The 15588-nt window shown below is 45.2% G+C and overlaps 1 protein-coding gene and 1 long non-coding RNA gene across 10 annotated transcripts in view; one reads left to right on the top strand and one right to left on the bottom strand.

Annotated features, from left to right (window-relative positions):
• Positions 1–3172, bottom strand: part of trps1 (trichorhinophalangeal syndrome I) — a 290663-nt gene extending 287491 nt beyond the window's left edge. For 2 of the 8 annotated variants that reach the window (XM_072467422.1, XM_072467421.1), the window contains exon 1: positions 1253–1632. The gene's annotated coding sequence lies outside the window, so the exon portion shown is untranslated. Of the gene's footprint in view, positions 1–416; positions 475–643; positions 789–1252; positions 1633–1667; positions 1985–2482 lie in introns of those variants that run through there. The other 6 variants (XM_072467423.1, XM_072467425.1, XM_072467427.1 and 3 more) reach the window with 6 other exon arrangements.
• LOC140385356 (uncharacterized) overlaps positions 977–15588 on the top strand; it is a 78376-nt gene continuing 63764 nt past the window's right edge. The window contains exons 1-2 of one of the 2 annotated variants that reach the window (XR_011933341.1): positions 977–1175; positions 10346–10478. This is a non-coding gene — a long non-coding RNA (uncharacterized lncRNA). The remainder of the gene's footprint in view (positions 1176–10345; positions 10479–15588) is intronic. The other variant, XR_011933342.1, reaches the window with a different exon arrangement.

The following is a 15588-nucleotide window of genomic DNA, read 5'->3' as shown; positions in this document are numbered from 1 at the left end:
GCCAACAATCAGCAAACAGCTTTGAACAGAACTCGCCGGCTACATCCAGCCCCGATCAGCAGGAAACATTTTAATAGCACTTCTAAGCGACACATCCTAAACTAACTGCCATAATAAGCCGGCTTTTTTTTTTTTACTGCTGCCACATTTTACAGAGTGTGGCTAAGAGAACGCAAACGACCCCATTCTGCCCCGTGTCAATCCTTCAAGTCAAAAGCTACAATTACTTCTGTCTGCAAGTTTCAAAGCTTGGCATTGCCCCCGGACCACCCCCTCCCCCCCTGAAAAAAACCTGAATGTCCCTGTCTGGAGAAGTTAAAACCAACAGAGAGGCTGGTGTCTCGCCGTATGCAACAGACACAGCTCAGCACACACACAGACTTTTAACACAACTTTTAAAAAAGTTTAACTCCAACCATGTTACTCCTGGGTCCGGCTGGATGGGCCGCAAATGACTTCGGCACAGTCGGAAAGACTGCAGAGGAGTGAAGTGAGTGTGTCTGTTTGTGTGTGGGGGGTGGGGGGGGGGGGGAGTGAGCTTTCTACAGTGCCGGATTTTATCATATGTATATTTATCCAGTCACCGCTGAATCTGGAGAAATGGGGATGAAACCCTCCACTTAGATGCACTGCAGCGTGTTACCTCGGCCACGTCACTCACAAACTTCCCTGGCGTTGCAGAGGCATTCAGAACGAGACCTTTCACTCTTGACATCTGGAACTGCAAATACACTTTTAACGCCATCCATTTCTCTTATTCCCACTTTCCCGCTAAATCGCCAGTGCAGCAGCAACAGGGGGACAAAAGGCGAACCCCGGCGAATATCTCAAACGTACTTGAAATCATCATGTCCGTCCCCCCCCCCCGTCCCCCCCGCTAAACTTGACCCTAAAGGCTACTGGAGGCTACTGTCACGTACGAGGAACCATTTCTCATGCCTGCTCGAGTGACCTCCCGACCCAACAAATACGGGAAATAGGAATGTGTGTGAAATCTGAGAAGTCTGCCTCTTTTTTTTGTTCGAAAAAAACGGAAAGAGATCTGTTGACCGAACCAAACTGAAAGTATTACCTCAATCAATAATTTTAAAAAAAATCTAAAGCCTGCCAGCTCTTGCTTATCCTCCCAAACACACACGCACACACACAGCCTGGGCGAAGAGAATCAAAAATCGGTAAGAGATCTTTGTTCCTTTAATCTCAGGGCTGCCTTTCGCCTACTCTCTTCCCCCACTCTCTCTCTCTCTCTTACCTGTTGATTTGATGGCAATAATCTTTGCAGCTGGGAAGATGGTGGAGCTTTGGTGTGAGCCATGAACCGTCTGAGTTTTTTTTTGCAGAGTGAGATTTTAGAGAGAGAGGGAGAGACAGACAGAGAGAGAGAGAGAGAAAGGAGAGGGGAAGGCGCAGCCTGAGCCGGTTGTTCAAACGCGCTGCTTGTGTCTGTCTGACTGGAGATTCTGTGTGTGTGTGTGTGTGTAATGTCTGTGTGTGTGTTTAATATGTCTGAGAGAAAAAAAAGGAGGGGGTACTCTGGCTCAATCGGGCCTTTATCACAAATGTTATCGCTTGTCAGGACCCCGACTTCAGGCATTACGTCATTCCAAGACAGCATTCAGCGCGAATACAAACAGCGGACATGCGTTTGCCGCCCCACACTTACACACCAGCAATGGGCTGCGATCAGCGCCATCGGGCCTCCTCTCTCCCTCTCGCCACGGAAAGCAGCCTTCCCGCAATTACTTGTTTGTCTCTTTTTTCTTGTGTGTGTGTGTTTGGTTTAGCTCTCTTTTCCTCTCGCTTTCTTCCCCCCCCCCCCCCCCCCACACACACACACACTTTTCCTTCATTCCCTTTCGGTAAAGGGGGCGCCACACTTCTGGGGTGTTTTATTTTTGAAAGAGAGCAAAGCAGGCTGACAGAAAGAGCCAGAGCTGGGCGATCTTGCAGCACGCGCGCGCGAGAGAGAGAGAAGCTTGTTGGCGGGTTATCGGTGTGGAAATCACGTCTCAACAGTTGCTCATGGGGAAGATCTCGGCCACAAGAAAAGAAGCATTGTTCTCAACTTAAGCTTTTCACCTTTTCTCTCTCGCTTTTTCCGGCGAGCTGATTTCTATTTCAAATGCAAAACGGAGCTTTCATTTTTAAATATATATATATAAATCTCCATTTCATGAATTTTAATTGGAAAAGCCAAGTACTCGATACTTGCAACTTTAGGTATAAATATGAGCCCCGTTTAAATGCAACTTCTGATTAGATAACTTTATGCTATCGTGCCCTTTTACTGTTTTGACAAGAGTTTAAATTCTCGATAAGACGAGTTCTGTGGTACAAGTTCATGCGTTTGTTCTCCCCTTTCATCAAAAGTAGAGTTGATCTTATCAGGGGCTGTGCATGTTGTGATGCCCCCAGTAACCCTTCGTTGCCCAGAGTAACCTGATCCGAGTTACAGATTCGCTGCAGCTTTCCAGTTACTGACCCCGGGAGGCTGAGTTTGGTCCTGGCGAGACAGCCAAGTGTCTGTACCTCAGTCTGCGTCCCGGTTCACAGGGTGTCGTGTGGGTATTACACACTTTTTCCTTCTGATGTCACTGCAGGATCCACCAGGCTTTCAAACTTCTCATCTTCCACAACCAGTACCCCTTGCAAAATGGGACTCCACGAAATTGGGTTTTTAGGTCTTTTTTTGGAAAAAAAAAGATGGATTCCTGCGGAAACTCGCTTTCTTGCGATATTTTAACTTGTCAACATATCACTTAACTCTTGAGAATTCAACTTCCTAACTGTTGAAAGTGTCCTCAAAGACCGGCGCTTGCAATCACAACGTCTTTTTCTCGAAGAAGTAGTTCCTATTGGACTATATGGTGTGGCGTGTTCCTCTTTTCCTTTCAGGATGTTAATCCTCCTCAGGAAGACGCTGTCACCTGGGAGTCCCGGAGATCTTTGAAGCTGTTATGCATCCACTGATGCCAGCGACGCCCTGAATCTGCCCACGCCCTGTGCAGCTATCTTTTCGGCGTTCCATTCGATTTTTCTTCATTTTCCCTCATAAATAAACCATTCATTTCTCCTCTTCGTTCTTAAATAATATTGATTTCGACTGGTAGCTCATCCTCCCAAGTTTCCCATTTTATCCCCCATTGTCTTTCTGTTAATTATCTGCGGGCAAATTCGGGCTTGTTTAGAACAGGAAGCAAATCTGAGCTGACTGCGGTTAAAGAACTCTATGCAAATCCCTGTGACAGATGAAATTTGCTGAGTCAGTTGTTTAAAACGTATCCTCCCTTTGTAATGAAAATGTTTTTATTCGAAATCAAAGTAAAGGATTTGATTAAAATGTGAAAGAAACCTCACTGAGACATCTGAACGTCGATTAGCAAGCAGATTAAAGGCTTGAGTGTATCAGGCAGCATCATAGCTTCAGCAGAATTACTCAGTTTTAACCATTCTATAACTCCGGGGGGAATCGGTGACTTCTTTTAATTGGAATATTAAATATGGCCTGTGTGAGAAGTGTTAACCTTATAGGTAATAAAGCATTAAGCCCCGTGGACTGAAATATAAAGCAAAATTCTGTGGATGCTGGAGTTCTGAAGAAGTCATATTCACCTCCAAACGTTAATCCTGTTTCTCTCAAGACCTGTTGAATTTTTCAGCATTTGCTGTTTTTATATAAATTTGTGGACTGGTTGTCCTCTAAAATTAAATTATTTTCAAACAAATGCAGAATGGAAACTCCTAATTTGTTTGTGTTGGTGGTGCTATTTTTGGATTAAATGTGAATGCTGTAACTTGCTCTTCTGTATCTGACAAATAGCAAGATAAACTCAGGCATAGATACAAATAAACAAATTAGCCCAGACCTTCCAATCTCCCTCTCGATGGACAAAGGCCAAACATACCCCAGAAGATGCACTGTGAGATCCTTCGGAGCTTCCAACATAAGGACTCCGTGGGAATTGTCAGTGAAGTTTGAATGCTGAATTAGAGTTGGAGACCTCGGATGGTTGCCACTTACTTACCTGAATAGTTACCCAGGAAACGGTGGACGGAAAATCCCTAGTCTACCTGCTGGGTAACCATACAACTGATTGTCGCCAATCATAAGAATGTAAGAATAGGAGCAGGAATAGGCAATTCAGCCCCTCTAACCTGCAATCATGGCTGATCTCCTCTCAGCTTCAACACCGCTTTCCTACCTGTTTTCCACAACCCTTCAACCCGTTACTAATTAAAAATCTGTCAATCTCCTCAAATTTAGTCAATGTCTCAGCATCCATTGCATTCTGGGATAGAGAAGTCCACAGATTCATGACCATTTGGAAGAAGTAATTTCTCCTCATTTCTGTTTTAAATCTGCTACCCCCTATGACCTCTCATTTTAGGTTGCCCTACAAGAGGAAGCATCTGCTCTGTCTACTTTGTTAATACCTTTTATCATCTTATATACCTCAATTAGATCTTCTCTCATTCTTCTAAACTTGAGAGAGTATAGGCCTTAACTGCTTGTTCTCTCTACATAACCCCCCGACCATCTCTGGAATCAATCTAGTGAACATCCTCTGAACTGTCTCAAATGCAATTACATCCCACCTCAAATAAGGGGAGGAAAACTATGCACAATACTCCAGGTGCGCTCTCACCAATGCCGTGTACAGTTGCAGCAACACTCCCCTACATTAATTCTCTATTCTTTTAGCTATAAAGGCCAAAATTCTATATGCCTTCCTTATTACCTGCTGTACTGGTTTTCTGCGATTCATGCACGAGGACACACAGATCCCTCTGCACAGAAGCACCCTGAAGTTTCTCTCCATTTAGATAATAAATCATTCACACTGACCACTGACCTGATTAGCCCCCCCCCCCCCCCACCCAGCTCCCTCACGACCCCCCCTCTCCCCACCACCCACCAATCCATAGAAGCCATACAAACCCAACATGACTAGCCCCGCCACCTAACTCCCCACCCAACACCCTGACTGCTCCCTGATCTGACCTGACTAGCCACTGACCTGACAACCCCTCTCAAACTGACTCAATCCAATTATCCTCAGTCCACTTACTCAATCATACACCTGCCACTCTGCCATCCTCCACAACTGCTACATTACCTGCCTGCCACTATGCCATCTTTCAAACCTACCACCCTACCCACCTACTACACTACCACCTCACCCACCTGCTGCCATTCTATCCTACCCACCTGCCATCCACCTATCCCCTTACTGAATATATTATCTTATCTATTTACCTTATCACCCTACCCCCTCACCCTATCCCCTTACCCATTCATTGCCTTACCCACCTTACCCCCATACCTTAGCCATCCTACCCCCTTATCCATGTACCTACCCTCCACTGCTTTTCAATGAAGCTTTGGGACATTAAAACTCTTTACTTACCAGAATACAGCAGCTGGTGCTGTAAAAAGGGACATGGTTTCTGTGCCAATTCTCTCCACTGCTCCCTCCAAGGATTCCTGCACTGAGTCAGTTCTGCAGGATCCTCCATCGAAAGGCTGGACATTCAGAGGAAGGTAAATGTGTAATTGTTGTCTGATCAGGGTTGGAAATAGGGCGCGGTATTCTCCATCGGCCAACGGCGGAATCAGGAAATGCAATTGAGCGGAAAATCAGTTTTGATGCCAAAATCGTAGCAGCCGCTGGTTTCATGCCAAATCGCAATTCTCCATCACCTCGACAGTGGCATCTATGCATTCCAGAACACACGTAGAGTAAACGCCATTGGCACATCATAGCGGGCCTGACCTGGTATTTTCTGAACCCTCCGCGATCCTCTGCCTCCACTGGGGTGAATTCCCAAGGCGAGGTTCACTTGTGTTTTAGAAATCATGAAATAGGTGCCAAAGCTGCTGAGGGTGAGGGGGGGGGGGGATATGGAAAGTGTCCAACATCGCCATAGTTTTCTGTCAGTCATGCCGCTGGCCAGGGGGGCTTCTGCCAGGTTCAGGGGGAGGAGCAGGAGTTGGCCAGGAGGTGAGCTGTAGGGTCGGGATGGACAGGCACGGAGCACCATTGCCATGGCTTGCAAGGCAGCCATGCAACTGCGCAAGCCACTGACTGCACACTGTAAACTTAGGGCAACTAATCATAAAGGTGTCCCCCCAGGGCACCCCCCTAGGTGCCCTCTGGCCCCAGCCGACCCAGCAGTGGGATGGGCGCACTACAGCGCCATATTGTTGGCTGGGATGAGCACGTGTGGGAAGTGTAATGTGTATATGCGGCTACAGCTTGTCAGCCTTCCGAGTGTCAAGCATGGACCCAGCGAATCCGGCACTGGTTCTCATTGAAATCGATTGTGTTCCACATGGCGCCAGTGCTAGCCACTCCATGGCCACTGAATCGGTCCAGGTGCGGTGCCAGTTTTGCTGTTGTGAAAGTCCATGAATCCTGCCCCAGTGTCAACACTTCGTCTCAGGAATGGAGAATCCCTCTGAAGGTTTCTGACACTGAACAGAGGATTCAGGCCAGGACCATGGGTAAAAGACACCAACAATGCCCTGCATACCTGTGACATATTTAACATAATTAAGCATCCCAAGACACATCACAAAATTGTGCAGGAGGCTGTATAGCCCATCGAGTCTGCACCAGCACTCTGAATGAGCAACCATTGTGTGCTATTCTCCCACCTTCTCCCCATGACCCTCCACATTCTTCCTTTTCAGATAACAGTTTAATTCCCTTTTGAGTGCTTAGATTGAACCTGCCTCCACCACACTCTCAGGCAGTGCATTCCAGATATTAATCACTCACTGCGTGACAAAGTTTTTTTCTCATACAGTTTTTTCTTTTTCTGTCAATTACTTTAATTCTGTGTCCTTCGTCCCCGATCGTTTCATGGGTGAGAACAGTTTCTCCCTATCTATTCTGTCCAGGCAGCTCCTGATTTAGAATAGCTCCATCAAATCTCCTCTCAGTCTTCTTTTCTCCAAGGAAAACAGGCCTAACTTTTCCAATCTATCTTCATAACTGAGTTTCCCATCCCTGGAATCATTCTTGTGAATGCATCTTTTCTGCACTCTCCCCAATGCCTTCATATCCTTTCCAGTGTGATGACAGGAGATTAATTAGATAAAAATTGACATAAAACCAAAGTTTTGGGACGGATGACCAGGCACAGATTTTAAAGAACATCTTAAAGGAGGAAAAAGAACACAGAAGATACCAGGAGGTTTAGGGAGGAAATTACAGAACCTATTACCTAGATGGGGTAAAGGTACAGGGGCTAAAGTTAGGGGCAACAGAAGTGGGGGATGCACAAGAGGCCAGAGTTGGAGGAATGCAGTGATCCAAGATTATAGGTCTGCAGAGGCTTTGGAAATAAATAGGGGAAAGGCCATGTACGGAATTAAACTAGGTGTTGAGAATTTGAAACTGGTGGACTGGGAACTAATGTAAGTCAACAAACATAGGGCTAATGGGTGAACTGGGCTTGTGTGCAATAGGATATGGCCAGCAAAGTTTTGGATGAAATCAAGATCGCGCTGTCTAGAAGGTTGGATGCCATCCAAGAAAGCACTGAAATAATTGGATCTGGAGGTAACACAGTCATTGATGAGGGTTTCCGAAGTAGTTGGGCAAAAACAGGCTGATGCGAGCGATATTACAGAAATGGAAGTAGATGACATTTGTGATGGAGTATTAAGTATCATCAGCCTACAGGACTCTGATGTTATGCTTTCAGTTGTGTTGCTGAGGAGCAGTGAGTGAAAGAGAAATAGATGGGGGTCAAGGATAGATATTTGCGGACTCCAGTACAGCAGTGGGAAGAGAGGTAATTGCATGGGATTCCCTGACTCTGACTGGATAAGCAAGAGTAAGAGCAACTGAAGACAGTCCCAATCAATTAAACAATGGAGGGGAGACCTTAATGTGGGCAAGTGTTGAAAGCTGCAAAAGAAGCCAAGAAGAATAAGAGATTACTTATAAAACTATCACAGTAACTGCAATTTGTGACTGATTCAAGCTGTTTTAGTGCTGTGATGTGGGGTGGACATCTGTTTGGAAAGGTTCAAACAGAGTTGTGGGGAAGGATGGCAGAATGGAAGATTTTGGAGGCAACAACACTTTCAATAACGTTGGAGAATAAAGAGGTATCCTTGGGGATTAGGTGGTAGTTTTCAAGGGCAGATGTGCAAAGAGTGGGTTTTTGGAAAAGCGGTGGTTGAGAGCAAATTTGAAAGAGTGAGGGAACAAACCTTTTACAATGTCAGCTAGCATAAAGGTAAGTAAAGGAAGATGGATGGTTAGCAGTTTAGTGGGAATGGAGGCAAGAAGGCAAGAGCTTTCTGTCCCATGGAACTTGGGGAGAACATATGGGGAAATAGAAGATGAACGCGAGAGAGTGGCGAGATCAGGATAGGAGAAGCTTGAGGAACACTTGACTTGGTGGGTAAGGGGAAGTGGAAAGATAGAAAAAGCAGTTGAACAAATCGTTTCAATATACTAACAAAGTAGTTTATAAGCTGCGTGCAATTGTTGGAAATGAGGGCAGAATCATCGAATTTACAGTGCAGAAGGAGGCCATTCGGCCCATGAAGTCTACACCGGTCCTTGGAAGCAGCACCCTACTTAAGATCATGCCGCCACTCTATCCCCATAACCCAGTATCCCCACCTAATCTGTTTGGACACTAAGGGGCAATTTAGCATGGCCAATCCACCTAACCTGCACATCTTTGGACTATGGGAGGCAACCGGAGCACCCGGAGGAAACCCATGCAGACACGGGGAGAAAGTACAAACTCCACACAGACAGTTACCCAAGACCAGAATTGAACCTGAGTCCCTGGAGCTGTGAGGCAGCAGTACAACCACTATGCCACTGTGCCACCAGAAGGAGATGGTTATTGGAGGAGAAAATAAACTGGGGCGGGGGGGGGGGGGCTGATCCTGGAGTAGGGAACAGACAACTTTCTTGATGCTTGTTACATATCCTGTACGGAACCAAGCTCCTATAATGTGTGTGATCAATTTCTTAACCTGAACAGGTGTAGTCCTTTCAAGAACAGGATCAAGCCGCATTATACTGAGATGGGTGACTGCAATTTTGAGTTCCAGACATGGTATCGATTGCCTTGTTGCAACTGCAACTTCTCTTGCCAAGGAGAGAACTCTGGACATTCACGGCTACCTGAAAAGGCAGGGTTCTCTCCAAATGCAAATGTTTTGAAATTAATTCCAGACAGATTTAAATTGACTCCAAACAAATTTCAAAAATGTCCCCGAGCTCTAATGGACCCTCTGAACTGTTATACATTAGGTTTGACATTGCACTGGCATTATACACCATGCAGTGTTAACACACCAGGCGGCAGATCAGGCCATGATTCCAGATTGATAAGGCAATGTCAGGATTGCTGCAAAGTGAAAATTAGCAAGAAAAATAGATTTGTTTTTAAAAATGACCAAAAGTCCTTCACATTTGTGCAGTAACATTATATATATTATATTTAAAACATACATAACATACATAACATATATCTATTACATCATATATTCTGCAGTAACATGTCATATGGCACTTTTCTCAACTTGCTTGCAGTTTCCTTTTAGAAAATTTGAGCCAGACCAATAAATCTATAAGGCTGAATAAGTACGAAGTAGAATTACGAAACGTGTGACTGACTGACATGAGGAGCTGCCTCACAGATAGGCAGAATTTGTCCCACCAGTGAGTTTTGGCTTATCCTTAGTTTTAAAAGCTTTCATTAAAAATAATCATGTATATTTTCTTGTAAGTACCTCTGGTGTGTCTGTGCCATATTTCCAAAATTACACATTACACAACATATTCAGTATTCACTGTATTGTCTGAAGCAAATGACCTTGTCGTTTTCACCTTCTGATGTTACAGTATGTGCTAGAATTAACCTGTAATTTCTGTCCTCCTCCAACATTCATCCATTGTTTTTAATTACAAGTTTCCCTTCACTTGTGTAGCCGATTTACTGTGATACAACATCAGCCATTCAACACACTATAAATATATAAAATGATAGATTGGTGGGGATATATTATCAAGGTGTGGTTTTGCGTGTCACAAATAGTGATTTATTTAATCCTTGTTCTAATCCTAAACTAGCTGATCTCAATGAGGATGGAGTGGAGATGCTGCAACCAGCTTTGCTGTCCCCAAGCAAGGGAGGGAAATATCCATCTAGGTTCCTGCCCCAGTAATTAATCCCAATACAGAGACTCCTTTGAAAAGTGAATGTATGTGGGTGTGTGTTAGGTGATCGCAGGGTCAGAATCTGCAGTGATGCTTCTGTGGTTGAATAGCTCATCAAGAGTCACACTCTATCTTGCTTCCCACAGGATAGCTCAAGAAATTGTGCTCTGGTGTATGCCACCACCTTCAACAGACAAGAAGTAAGGGGGAAGAAATTGTGAAACAACACATATTGATTGATTTGGAGGTAGATGTTCGAGTGCTCCATTAGATATGCAGGTAATTATTCAAGTCACCAACATGAATGACCACTGATTGGAGGGCAGGGTGAAATAAAATTTCAGTGTGGCAAATGAAAAGGAATTAATGCCAATGGCAGCAACAGAAAACAAATGCTTGATTCTGTTCATTGCATCCTGTCAGTGAGTGATTGAGGATTTCCAGGGTTCAGTTTGCATTAGGTCTGGTACCTTTCACATGAAGCTGTCAATGGCACGAGTAGCAAATGGACATTCTTTCTGTACCACTATCTGGAAATAATGCTTCAGAAAGCTGCCTTTCTAGTGATCAATTATTTCAGCCTTTGAAAATCTGTAAAGGTTTTGTGCCACTTTTTTTCATTGGTCTTTCTTTGCTTCGAGCTCTTTTAACAGAAACTTTTGCTTCAAACATTACCCACAATGTTTGTGGTGTTAACAAGATTTCAGACAAGTGAGTGGGGGAACCCCTAATTGGATTAACCAAGGGCTGTTTCTCTGGAAATGTGAATCATCTGCTGTCACAAGTTGTACTTTCGGCCAGTATTTACAAAATAAATCACAGATATTGGCTCACGTACCTCAGCTACAAGAAAGCCTGAAAACCCGTCTGGCAGCGTTATAGGTGCACAATACCTATCAATCAAATTACTGTGAATACTAATTCTTTCCACAAACCTCTTACATATCCTCAAATATATCAGGTGTTCAGAAAGGAGTCTGATAGTTTCATAGCAAAGAGGAGCCTGATAGTTCCATAGCAAAAATCCACAGTATACCATTATGCAGTCAATTCAGGGATTATTTACTTCTGTGTTGGAAAATCACTCAATCAGTACATTGATTTCAATCATGGCTTTGTGTGCTTCTGTCTGCTGCTGATATATTTAACTTTATTTTGTCCCTCAGCATTCAAGTGTTGTATAGCTCAACTCATGTAGACCAGAAGGAACAAAGCTCAGTCCAATAAACACACATTCTCAGGCCTGTTTCAGCAGGCTCCATTTTGATAGCTGCGATATAAAGTAATATAGACAAATGCATTCTTGAATATTATGTTTTAATAATTTCCTAATGGTGAATACTAGCCATTATTTAATATTTTAACCAAGCCCATTTATCTTGGTGATTCCCCATGGAGTGAGTCAATGCACGGTGAAATATGATTCTGAGAAGGACAGGCGATTTTACAAATTGGTGCTGCTGCCATCGCACTTCAAACAGAAATACGCAATGCGCTACTTGGGCCATTTAGAGGAACTTCACACCCTGGCGCTGATTTCTAAAGTCCACCCTATGAAGCTCAGGAAGGCCATCGGTTCAATTCTGTATTCACTGATCTCAGCCAAGGTGACAGCGGGATGTTAAAGTTAACCTCAAAATCTCTGAGTTGGAGAGAGGAAAATCAGGTGGCTAACCGATCCTGATCATAATCCACCAATTCCAGTTTGAAGTTTTTTGTGTGAAGGTTAGTTTTGTAAGGACCCGAAGAATCCAGCACGAGTTTTAAGGATACAAAATAATAACGTTTATTTACTATAACAATATATACATAACAGTAGCAGTAACTTCCCTTGCTACCTTCTCCTTTCTGCTGGTTCCTGGACTGGCGAGCTTATTTATAGTAGGAGTTTCTCCGCCCCCCTCATTGGGGAGGTTCATACTCCCATAGGATTGTGGGATAGTCATTAGTCCCCAGCCAATCGTCAGTGGGCAGGTTATAACATCCCTCCCCCCCAAAGTCCAAGGAATCCACCGTAGGCCCTGGCGAAGGAAGGCGTCAAACTCGTTTGGCCGCAGGCCGGACGCCATTTGCACGCGGCGCTGGATCAGGTGGCGTATAACGAGACGGAGACCGGCGCTTCCGTGATGAACGGCGCGGTTGTACATCCACGGCCTGTGGACCCGAGGATTCCCCCTCTGATTCATCCTGTGTCTCCATCTCGGACAGAGTCTGCTGCCTCCGTCATGTCAGCGTCTCTATCACATCCTCGTCGCCAGTTTTGTAAGGGCCCCGAAGAATCCAGCACGAGTTTTAAGGATACAAAATAATAACGTTTATTTACTATAACAATATATACATAACAGTAGCAGTAACTTCCCTTGCTACCTTCTCCTTTCTGCTGGTTCCTGGACTGGCCAGCTTATTTATAGTAGGAGTTTCTCCGCCCCCCTCATTGGGGAAGTTCATACTCCCATAGGATTGTGGGATAGTCATTAGTCCCCAGCCAATCGTCAGTAGGCAGGTTATAACAGTTAGGTTAGTACAGGCATGACTGTGACTGTAGAGTTGACGATCGAAGACCAGAGGAAATTATGTGTAATGTAAGAAAAAGCATGGTGGTGGTGTGCTAAATACATACAAATTGAGACTGGTGGGTGGGCTCAATGCAGGCTGATTATGGGGGGAGTGTGAAAGGATGGGGAGACAAATGGAAACTGTAAGTATTATAGAATATTACAGCATCAGCTATCATTTCAGTGTTACATACTGCTGTTGATGCATCATATTGGAGTTTATTCCAGTGGAGCACTATAAACTGGTAACAGACCCTTCCTATTGCACACTAGCCTTCATGTCGACAGTTGCACATCAGGAGGGCCAACTATGCATAGTAAAAAGAAAAGGAAGACTTATATGGTGCCCTCACCAGAAAAAGGACACCCTAGAGTGCTTCACAGCCACAGGAGTACTTACGAAGTGTGGTCACTGTTGTAATTCAGAAAACAGAGCCGCCAATCTGTGGACAGCAAGATCCCCACAAACAGCAAGGTGTTAATGGCCAGATCATGTGTTCCTGTGATTTTGATTGGGATATAAATGTTGGCCTGAATACTAGGGTAACTGAGGGTACAAACAGGTCCTCGCTTTAGTCTTTCCGTCAAAAGACTGCACAACCATTTACATAACTCTCCCTCAGTACTGTATTGAAGTGTCAGTGTTAAACTGACTTGAAGCCGTCTTTCAGTAGATGCATGTAGGGAGAAGTGACGCACGAGGTTGTTCCCGGCAGGGTACTTGATCTTCGTCCTTTTTTGCCCAGTTTCTCATGTTATTTTTAGGACATATCCCATCTACTCGCTAATATAAGGTGCCCACATGAAAGGAATGTCAAGAAAGGCCTGGGGAAAGAAACCTGCGGATAGAACTTCATCGACAGATTCGGCGACTTCACAAAGCTCCTTGGTGGAGAATATGGCGGAGGCGGTTTCCGTGACTCTGCTTCTCCGACAACGGCTGGTATACTTGCTGGTGTTCCAGCGACAGGATTTGAGAAACAGTTCAAGAAGCGGTGGAGAGTTATGTCTGTGGACCTTCAAAGGTTGATAGAGGAGGCCCTGGGTCCCATGCGGTCGATGGTGGAGACAACCTCTGAGAAGGTAAATAGCATTGTGAGGCGATTACTGGTGTGGAGGCAGCTTTGCCGAAGCACGGTGAGCAAATTTCCTCACTAGAGGTTGAGATCTCTCTGGTGGCCAGCGAAAATAAGATGCTGAGGGCTAAGGTTGCTGACCTTGAAAACCGCTCGAGGAGGCAGATCCTCAAAATCGTTAGGATACCAGAGGGCGTGGAAAGCCCAACTCCCACTATGTACGTTTTGCAGATGTTTGGTAAGATGATGGGGAAGGGTGTATTCATGTCCCCACTGGAGCTGGAAAAGGCCCATCAGACACTCCATCAGTAGTCCCGGTCGAACAAACCACCACGTGCAGTCATTGTACGGTTCCACAGCTTCCATGAGAAGGACGGGGTCCTGCAATGGGCCAGGGAGCATCAGGACTGCAAAGGGGTCACATCGTCAGAATCTAAAGCATGTTGGAGCTGAACTGGCAAGGAAGCGGACGGCTTTCAACAGAGCCAAAGCCACCCTGTATAAGAGTGGAGTATGGTTTGGGGCTTCAAGTAACTTATGAGTCGAATGACTACTATTTCAATACACTGGAGGAGGCAGATGCCTTTGTTAAAAGACATGGGCTAAGTTTGAGTTAATTGTGTCTTCTTGCGAGATTTTTGATTGTTGAGGGTGGAAAGGAGTATTAGGGTACCTTGTATATATGTGGTGGTATTTCTTTGTTATTGGGTGGGTTGATTATTTCACATGTCGGATGTTCGTGGGCGGGCTTAATGTTATAAGGGATGTCAGTATATGTATTATGGTTGGTACGGGAAATATATAGCTCCTGGTGGGAATATGATTTTCAAAGGGCCTTTGTTTTACTCTGTGTCCTCGGGATGGGCAGCAGTTTTTTTTTTCATTTTTATCCAAGGTGGGGGCCGCCCTGCTTAGTAGTAAAGACAAGTAGCTAACGGGGAGTGGCTGCAGCTTACCATACCAGTTAAGTTTGGAATAATGAGCTTATTGTTTTTGTTTTGATGTGGGTTGGGTTAGATTGGAGGGTTATCGTTCATTTTCATGTTACTGATAGGAACATTTGGGAGGAGTATTGTTTGGGGTTGGGGAAGTAGTGGGTGGGGGAGGGGGACATAGGGTTAGTTAGCTGACTGTGACTAAACAGATTTTTCTTTGGTTTGTCTTGTTGGTGGGTTTGGCGGCCACCTTGTGGGCCGTGGGCCTGTACTCTCTAAGTAGTTGCTTGACAATCCCTTTTGGTAGAAAACACTGACCCCAGGCTAAAGGGTGGTGGGAGGCCCCAATACAGTTGGTCACCTGGAATGTAAGGGTGTTGGGTGGTCAGTGAAAAGATCAAGGGTATTTCTCACCTGAAAAGTTTGATGTGTTTTTACAGGTAAGGGACCAGAACAGATTGCAGAAGGGGTGGGTGAACCAGGTATATCATTTGGGGTTTGATGTTAAGGCCGGGGTGGGGGGGGGGGGGGGGGGGGGGGGGGGGGGGGGCAATTCTGATCAATAAACGGGTTCTTATTTTGGCTACAAAGACCGTGGCGGACCCCAATGGCAGTAATGTGATGGTTAGTTGGTCTTTGAAGGGCACATTGGTGGTTTTGGTCAATGTCTATGCGTTAAATTGGGAAGATAGGGGGCGGAATTCTCTCCCCCCCCCCCCCCCCCCACGCCGGGTGGGAAAATAGCCCGGGCGGCGCGCAAGTCTCGCCATGCAGCCCCAAAGCAATTCTCCCAACCACCCCCCAAACCGGCGCGGCGCGTATC

This window comes from Scyliorhinus torazame, chromosome 11 (genome assembly GCF_047496885.1).
Source record: "Scyliorhinus torazame isolate Kashiwa2021f chromosome 11, sScyTor2.1, whole genome shotgun sequence".
Taxonomy (NCBI): Eukaryota; Metazoa; Chordata; class Chondrichthyes; order Carcharhiniformes; family Scyliorhinidae; genus Scyliorhinus; species Scyliorhinus torazame.
Note: the sequence above shows the minus strand (reverse complement) of the source record. Positions and strands in the feature narration are given on the sequence as shown.